This window comes from Adiantum capillus-veneris, chromosome 25, assembly GCF_014529385.1.
Source record: "Adiantum capillus-veneris isolate H3 chromosome 25, ASM1452938v2, whole genome shotgun sequence".
In the NCBI taxonomy this organism is placed as follows: Eukaryota; Viridiplantae; Streptophyta; class Polypodiopsida; order Polypodiales; family Pteridaceae; genus Adiantum; species Adiantum capillus-veneris.
In genome coordinates, this window is record NC_140955.1 from 99,521,216 (window position 1) to 99,530,690 (window position 9,475).

The following is a 9,475-nucleotide window of genomic DNA, read 5'->3' on the forward strand; positions in this document are numbered from 1 at the left end:
CTTCACTGCTGATGAGTATAGATGTGACCTACAAGAATCTTTCCAAAAGATTAAGGAGGCTATATGCATTTCTCAACAAAGGCAAAAAGCTGTTGTTGACAAGCAAAGAACGGCCTTAATGTTTAAAGAAAATGATTGGGTCTTACTTAAGTTTCCCAAGGCTTGATTGAGGCAAACGACGGGCAAAAATCCTAGGGGCCATCAAAAGTATTATGCTAAACTAGCAAAAAGATACTATGGTCCTTTTCAAAATTTGAAGCCAATCAATGAGATGGCTTATCAACTCAAGTTGCCCAACCATTGGCTCATATACAATGCCTTTCATGTGAGCCTACTTAAGCCCTACAAAGGAGAGCCACCAAGTGAACCAGTTATTGGAGACCCTCCCAAAATCAAAAACCAAGAAGAGGTGCTACAACCCGAAGCTATCCTTCGACATGAAGACAATGTACTACCACATAGTAAGATTATCCGACGGTATCTTATTAAGTTCGAAAATTATCCTTTTGAAGATGCTAGATGGATGCAAGGAATACAGCTTAAGGATAGTATGAACCTTGTCAATGCTTACAATGCTACATTAGAGTAAGCAAATGTACATGTTTCTTTTAAATGATCAATGTTTTTTTCTTATAAGACTAGTTCTCTTTTTATTGTGCACAAATTTAAGTAGTATGCATGCTTAGAATCATGTTTGTGATGACGAAGTCTCTCAAACACCAAGTAGAATTTGTCAATCTACTTGGGAGAATCAAATGGACTAAAGACCAGACATGCTTGTGGCAACTACTGCTACAGACGGATGCGCAACGTCCCTGCAAAATAACTCAAATAGAATGATAGAAACTATAAAACATGGCAAATATACATACCCGATAAATCATGTTAGCATATAATCCAATTGTACATAAATAGAGAGAGATAGAGAGAAGGAGAGAGCGAGATAGCACGTGCAGGTGCACCTTCTAGAGCCGAGTGCAACACTGACACGACAAGAGAGAAGAGAGGAGAGAAGAACTACGCAGACACTAGGTGCAATCTCTCCCCGTGCAAGAGTGACCATTTTCCTCTTACACGTATTTCATTTATAGATTTCTTGAATGGTCAAAGTGATTACAAACTGGCCGGTCGGTCACAAATGGCCAAAGCTCATAAAAGAGCACTTGAAAAGTAAAATGTACAATATATACATATATATATATACATATATATATATATATATATATACATATATATATATATATATATACATATATATATATATATATATACATATATATATATATACATATATATATATACATATATATATATATATATATATATATATATATAGCCATTCGCATAGGCCTAGCTTGGTCTAGTCTTTTTCACCTGTCAGCTGCAATCAATAATAAAATATCAATTCTATAACATACCTCTCCGTTGGAAAGCAACTGTCCTCAATTGCGAAGATAAAAATCTGCAAACAATACTTGTCAAAAACAATGGTTAGTATTCTCTATCAAAAATATATCGCATAGGAAAAGAAAAAAAAATGATGAAACTAAACAACATTGCTTATGCCTGTCGTCATCCACAAACTACCGATTCTAATGTCCCATACCACTAGAATAAGCAGTATATGTCATACCTTGATGAATCAGGATATCATTGGTCACACTCATCATAATCAATTCGCATCAATCTCAATCCAATTCCATAAATATTATCGCGACAACCCACAAAATTCAAGTCAAAAATATTTGCCAACATATATCCGTTTCAAATCCAAAATCCAAATATCCAAATATCCAAATCCAAAATCACTGTCAATATGTACCCGGGGAACAAAATCATACCAGTTGCAGTGGTGGCCAGCCACTACAGCATGATTTGATGATCGGTGTTGCCTAAATCGGTGAATCTACACCAATAAGACATGCTACCTAAACCGGAAAATCTGCACTAATGCTGCCTAAATTGGCGAATCTACATGTGGTAGTATTAAAAACATGTGAATCTATAATTTGTTGTTGTGCTGCCTAGATTGGCAAATCTGCACTAGATGAGCATTGACACATTGCCTAAATCGGCAAATTTGTGTGCATGTGACCAATGGACTACACAGACATAAAGAAGAAAAAAATATTTACGATGTGTTTGACACCACTGTGCACTATAACAAAGTACTTACAAATTATTTCCATCATTCCAAAGCTCCTTAGCTGATGTAAATAGTTTTATAGATCAGTGGAAAAAAATCATCATAGAAGGGATGCCATTTAGTGTAAGTACAAGCAATGTTAAATTCCACAATTTATAAGATAATATAGGTAAAACAAATATGAAATATGAGTGAGGTTGATGTACGGTACGTACTGTTTGCTAGCACAACACTCGAGAAGTTATGGCATTTTCACAAATCAAAGTAACATTGCAATGCTCAGCTATTGTTGAAAGAAATCACAACTTGGATTGCCGCTTAGCCTCTAGAATGATATCGTTGCATAAGAAAGTCAATATAAACGTTGAATTTGATTGAACATGGAGGACTTGCCTTTCGTAAAGCTGTACATGGTGCAACTTAAAAAGGGATTAAAGATACAGACAAACATGTCTATTGAGGAGAGGCAGTACTTGTGAATAATTAAAAGAAAAATAGAAGTGTATCAGATATCATCATGATGGGAAGAGAAATTTCACGACGTAGTAGTGTGCATTTTAGATGGTACAATCATTTTATAAGATCCATTTGTGAGGAAACTCAAAGGATGCCGTTGCGGAGTCACTTGTGGAGATACATGACGAAATAGTGTCAGATTGGGGATGAAAGGAGTCACACTTGAACATAACATTACAACAGTAGCATAGGATGTAAGAGAGCCATACTTATAGCTAGATGAACACCGCAACCGCCGAGGGAAGCTTTATTCCAACCGCAAGAGTGCCGGAAAAAAAAAACATTTCAAAATTAGATCTAAATTGGAACTTAACACCTAACTACTATAATAAAGAGGCAGGGATTGGCCGGTGTCATCTGCCAAAAGAAAAACAAAGCTAGGAATTTGAAGTAGGCGACGTCCTTGCAAGGCCTCGAGCACGGTAGCAATGAGAGACAACACTATTGATGTATGGATCGCATTATTGTATGTAGAAGTTGCAAGAGAGGCTTTGATGGATGTAACCAAGGCATCAACATTAGCATCAATGTGTAGGTTGATAGGCTGGTTGGAAGAGGGTAAGCCGAGAGCAGGGAGAAATGAAATGAAATGTTATATTAAACGCCTTCAAAGGCTAAATTTCCATCTGAAATTGAAATGATACGCTCTTGCTGGGTCTGGGTACAAAATAAAATGAAATAAAGGTTTGAGAAAAAAAACTAACAGGAAAACTCTGAGATTCAAAATTGTCATCATCATTCCCCTTAATGTCACGCCCACAAATTTTCAGTAGCACAAAGCTCTATCTCTGAGACAGCCGCTGCGGATGAGGCGGGAGAGATGATGACAATGTTAATGACAACAACACTTCCTCCTTTGATTGTGTGCTGCGAGTAGATGTTGTTGCTGAGGTCGTCAAGCCCTTAATCTTGCACTGGTGGTTTGCCACAGCAGGAGAGAGCGGGGATGAGAGAATGATAGATAGGTAGAGAGAAAGAGTGTGTTCTTGCACTAGCACTCGCATGTAGTGTTCATAGAGAGCTGTCAAAAACAACATGGAACTGTATGACGGCTTGACGAAGAGGGCGGCTGGGAAACTATGAGAGAAAGAGAGAGTGATAGTTGAAAAACCACTACATGTGTGGTTGGTCAAGAGAGACTAGGGTTGCTTGCAAAAACACAGGTGGGGGACAGGGTTGAAGGGCTCGGTGGTTGGGAAGGTCCAATTGAGTTGGTGGCGCATGCAATATGCTGCATGGGGAGGAGGAGAGAGAGAGAGAGAGTGAGAGTGAGAGGAGGATAAAACTGCTGTGGTCAGTGAGTAGGTGGAGAGATAGCCACCATATGGGCTTGTTGGCATGGTGGGAGATTCTGGAAATCAGTTAGTAGGAGAGATAAGCTGGTCACGCAAAGTTGGCCACTAAGAAATAGAGAGAGCGTGGGTGGGATGATGGTGCCACCAGAAACTGAGGGGGAAGAGAGAGAGAGAGAGAGAGAGAGAGAGAGAGAGAGAGAGAGAGAGAGAGAGAGAGAGAGAGAGTAAAAGAGTGAGAGAGAGTGTACTATGGGTCTGCATGCTACATGTTGTAGAGGATTGCAATGTGTCCGAAGACGGCTACTCGCATGCCAACCTCACTTTGTGGGCATGCAATGGTCTGTGGTGCGGGGCCACTGGCAATTAAGTTGGTGCCATAGCTCTTGTCTCATGAGCTTCCTCAGTGCTTCCCCTTCCTTGTGCGCTCAATGCTTTTCTCCGAAGGCAAGTTGCCAAGCTTCTCACGCCACTGAAATTGCAACAGAGAAGATATTTCAAAGTTTTCAAGTCGTGTTTCCCACCTCTTTCCCACGATAGTGTGCACCCGAATGTGGTAAATAGGTTATCCATTGGGGCTTGAGTCAAGAATTAGTGTGCAGGTCTACGAGCTCTCTTAGAGGCACCCGTTGTTATCTCAATTTCCTTGATCTTCACGATGGTGTGCACCTGAATGTGGTAAATAGGTTATCCATTGGGGCTTGAGTCAAGAATTAGTGTGCAGGTCTACGAGCTCTCTTAGAGGCACCCATTGTTATCTCAATTTCCTTGATCTTCTTGAATAATTGGTCATGAATGCAAAACTCATCAAACAAATTTTGGACGCCTCTCTTGATATCTTCATCTGATGTCAAAACTTCTCTACTTCTTCTTCATCATTTGAGTTGATTGTTCCTTTGATGCTGAAGCTTTTCTTATTCTTCGTTCCATGCTAATTTGTATTGATTAAACTCTTAATAAAACTAATCTTATTTTAATTGAATCACATAACCATTTTATGCACAATCATGTTAAGCATCATGCTAATAAAATAAGTAAATTAAACAAACTTAGCTGTGGGATGTGATTCATCACCATGCTCATCGTGAGCATGTTCTTAGCACTGCCAGGAGCATTTTTGCAAGCTCTGATACCACTGCTACAGACAGATGCACAGCGTCCCTGAAAAATACCTCAAATAGCATGATAGAAACTATAAAACACGGCAAATATACATACCTAATGAATCATGTTAGCATATAATTCAATTGTACATAAATAGAGAGAGATAGAGTAGGAGAGAGCGAGATAGCACGTGCAGGTGCACCTCCTAGCGTGGAGTGCAATGCTGACACGACAAGAGAGAAGAGAGGAGAGAAGAACTACGCAGACACTGGGTGCAATATCCCCCCGTGCAAGAGTGACCATTTCCCTCTTGCACGTATTTCATTTATAGATTTCTTGAATGGTCAAAGTGATTACAAACTGGCCGGCCGGTCATAAATGGCCAAAGCTCATAAAAGAGCACTTGAATAATAAAATGTACAATATATATATATATATATATATATATATATATATATATATATATATATATATATATATATATATATATATATATATATATATATATATATATATATATATATATATATATATATATGTATGTATGTATGTATATGGCCATCTGCATAGGCCTAGCTTGGTCTAGTATTTTTCAACTGTGAACTGTAATAAATAATAAAATATCAATTCTATAACAGCTACGTCTCCCAAGCACCAAATGGATTAGTTATCCATCTTGAAATAATGTCTTAATGAAAAAAGGGATCCTCTACCTGCTAAGAAACATTGACTAATGACTAAGGCTTTATCTCTTCTACCTCGGGGTCCAAATGAGAGATGGTTTGTCAAAGAGCAAGGCTAGATAATGGAGCTTAAAGACCTTAGGGTTAGCTTCATTAAAGACCTCCAATGGCTAGTCTAAAAGTCCTTTGACCTTAGATAAGCTAGGACTGTGCTTGAGGTGGGAACCCTACCCAAGCTTGAGGTGCTTGTTGTGCTTGCTGACTAAGGTGCTTGAGGTGCTTAATGACTAAGGTGCTAAGGTGCTCCATGACTAAGGTGGTTCAGGGGGTAAGGTGTTCAAAAAGTCAAAGCATATCCCTGCAAGCCCTCTTTGTAGGATCTAGAGAGAGAACACACACACCCTCACGCAAGGAAAGCTTGGTACAAAGAAAGAAAATAGGACACTTGTCAATCTTCTCTTCATGTTGCCTTCATAGTGTGCCTAAAGCCTATTGGTTGCCTCCCAAGGTGTCCAATGATAATTTAGTTAGTTTAATTAATTGTTTATGAATTAATCAAGTCCTCTCTTTCAAAGGGGAAAGGGGGACACTTGTCCCAAGGCTACCCTTGTTGCTTGATATGAACTAAGCATGTGATTGGCTAGGCATGTCATACTAATCAATATCTTATTCTCCTAAATGATTTTCTCATATTAAACTGATCATTTAATGTGGGGAAGTGCCAGGGGAGAAAAAGCTAGAATATTGGTTAAGCTAGCAGACCGGCCACAGTAGGGATCCAAAGGAGGGAAAATAGGGATCCAAAGGGGGGGCCATCTGCAAAAGAGCCATGTGCAACAATGGGCTAAAAAGACCCTAAGGTTCAGCCCATTAAGACTTCCAGAATGCTAAGGTTCCAAAATTCAAAGGTTGTGTCCAAAGGTCAACCCTACGGAAAATTGGATGCTTTGTGTGTGCCCTAAAAGTCTTTGCACATCCCTACATGGGAGGGGGTGAGCCCTAAAGGTAGGGGATGAGAGAGAAAGCCACACACACACACACAGAGGCTCCCTTTACACAAAGGGAATGAGGGACACATGTCAGCTCCCTAGGCCAGATGCCCACAAGGTGTGCCCAATTTCTATTGGATGACCCTTGAAGTGGACCAATGAGAATTAAGCTAGAGTAAATCTAGTTTAATTAATTTAAAAACATTTAATAAAAGAAACCAATGAGAATTAAGTCTCCTAGAAGACTATTGGGCAGTCTCCCAAGGGGTCCAATGAGCATTCAGGAGCCCCATGGCTTGCCTGATTCCTATTGGCCAGGAGGCAAAGGGGTCCAATGAGAGTTTAGTTTAATTATTTAATTACCTAAAGCTCTCACAAAAGGGGAAATGGGGACACATGTCAGAAGGCTATCACTTATGCTGCTTAATTGTAATTGGCTTGACTTGGGGAGGGCCAATGAGGCTTCAGCAAGAGCAATTAGCAAGAGGGCTCGCCCAAGAGAGAGAGGGGGCTGATTTTTGCAAGGCATTATCACACACACACTCACACCAGCTCATGTGTGAAGAAAGAGAAGACTATCTCTTCCCAAGCTTTAATGGAGAACTCATCACCTACTCCAAGCTTGTGAGATAGAAGCCTACATCAACACTCTCTTGGCATGTGGATGCAAATCCAACCAAGAGCCAAGCTTCAATGCATGCTCATCTCCTTTACCAAGCTAATTACTAAGCTAAGCTATGCTAATATGAGTGATTATGTGAGGAGATGTACATCTTTCTCGTAAGATACTCCTTCTTCCTCTCAATCTACTCTCATACCCTGCTAGCTGTCACCATCTTCGAAGGTGTGTGAGGTCTTGGGTCTGAGAACGGAGGTAATTCAAGTTGTGTTTGTTGAGTGTTTTGCTTAGTGCATGGAGTTTCCATCTTCATTGCACTAGCTAGTCTTGAAGGAACACAAAGAATTGTATTGTACAATGTCTCTCTTGATGGGAGAAACCATAATACAAAGCCTTTTGGAGGGGGGACCGGCTCCATGAAATCCCAGTCCTCAACTGTTGTCAATAGCTTAATTTCTCTCTCTTTTGAAAGTATTGTCGATGCTATCTAACTAGGTGTTATGATTTTTGTTGCTCTCTCCACCCAAGCACTCTTGTAATTCTCATTAGGAATCTATTCTAATGAAATGCCCACTATGTTCATGCTAATTTCCGCTACACATAAGTTATTAGGCCATTAAATGTTACATTGGTATCAGAGCTCAAGGTTCTCTTTTCTTGCTCAAGAAGGGAGGTCCTCAAGCTAGCTACAAATGGTTGGTATTATTAATTGCCTGTGAGTAAGTAGAATAGGGATTTTTCAGCCTTGTAGTGTGCCTGCCTTCGTGCAGTTAATGGGGCATCACCGTCGAGAGCTATGGTCTTAATAGTGGAGTCCTACGGGGCTTGCCTATGGCTTAACCAGTATTGAGCTATTAGAAGCTTGACAGGAGCCGATGTTGTTTTGGTGTCTAAAGACCCTCTCTTCTATTCCTTGCAATTACTGGTATTCGAGCCGCGGGTACAGTAGCTTGAGTGCTTTTTCTAAAGGGGTAAAGAGGAGTAGCAACTAGGGCTTGAAGTGCCAAAGTACACCTAAAAATTTTACACCTAAAAGTTGTTAGAATGGTTGACAATAGTAAAGAGAGTGAAATTAATGTTGATAACTTTGATTTTGCTCATGAACAAGCTACTAATGATGCTTCAATGCTTGTTAACTATCTTGTTTCTAGGCTTCAACAAGCCATGGGCAATCCATCTCTCCAAAGTGAAGTGCAACGGCAGTTCCGTGCTCACGGGATTCTCCAAGCTAATCACCATGACGAGAGAACACCTAGGAAGCCTCCTTGTGAGACTACCAAAAGAGGTCTCTCTCCGATTCGGGAAGAAGAAGAGAATCCTTATGAAGGGCTCAAGAATTTACTTCTTGATGATGCATCTCCTTCCCAAAGGAGAACTCAAGAGCCTCCACCGAAGGAACGAGAAAGAAGCGAGTCTCCCGCCACCTCGGCGGAGATGGATCCACGAAGACGGCGGGCTAAACGCTCTCCATCACCACCAAAGCGAAGAAGACCATCACACTCTTCTCCACGCCATAATTCAAAGAGGGATGATAAAAATCAAGAGAAGAAAAAGGGGGGAAAGAGGACACCCTCTTCTCCATCTTCTTCATCCTCTTCCTCTTATGAAAGCTATGGTGAAGACGACAAAGATCAAGACAAGAAAAAGGCGAGAAAGAGGTCACCCTCTTCTCCACCTTCTTCAAATTCTTCACCCTCTGAAGAAAGTGATGGTGCAACCTTTGAACCATCAAAAAGAAGACGTCATAGGAAATCCTATGCCGCATGGAAGAGGTCGTCCAAGTTGAAGAAATTCAAAGAGGGAGGGAAGAGCATCTCTTTCCTTACCTATGATGGTACCTTTGGTGCTACGGACAAAGTCTTGGCCTCTATCTAACAATTCAATGCGGCGTTTGGAGATGAGGGCTTCACGGAGTCCTCTAAGCTACACCTTGTAGCTATGCACTTTCAAAAGTCCGCTAGACAATGGTGGTCTAGCCTACGAGCCAACGGTGAAGCTCCACGAACATGGAAAGCTTTAAGAGCTTTCAGTATGAAGCAGTTTTTGGCCACCGATGCCAAAGACAAAGTACTCACTGAATGGCGAAGCTTAAAGCTCTCTCCCAATGAATCCATCCACAAATATGT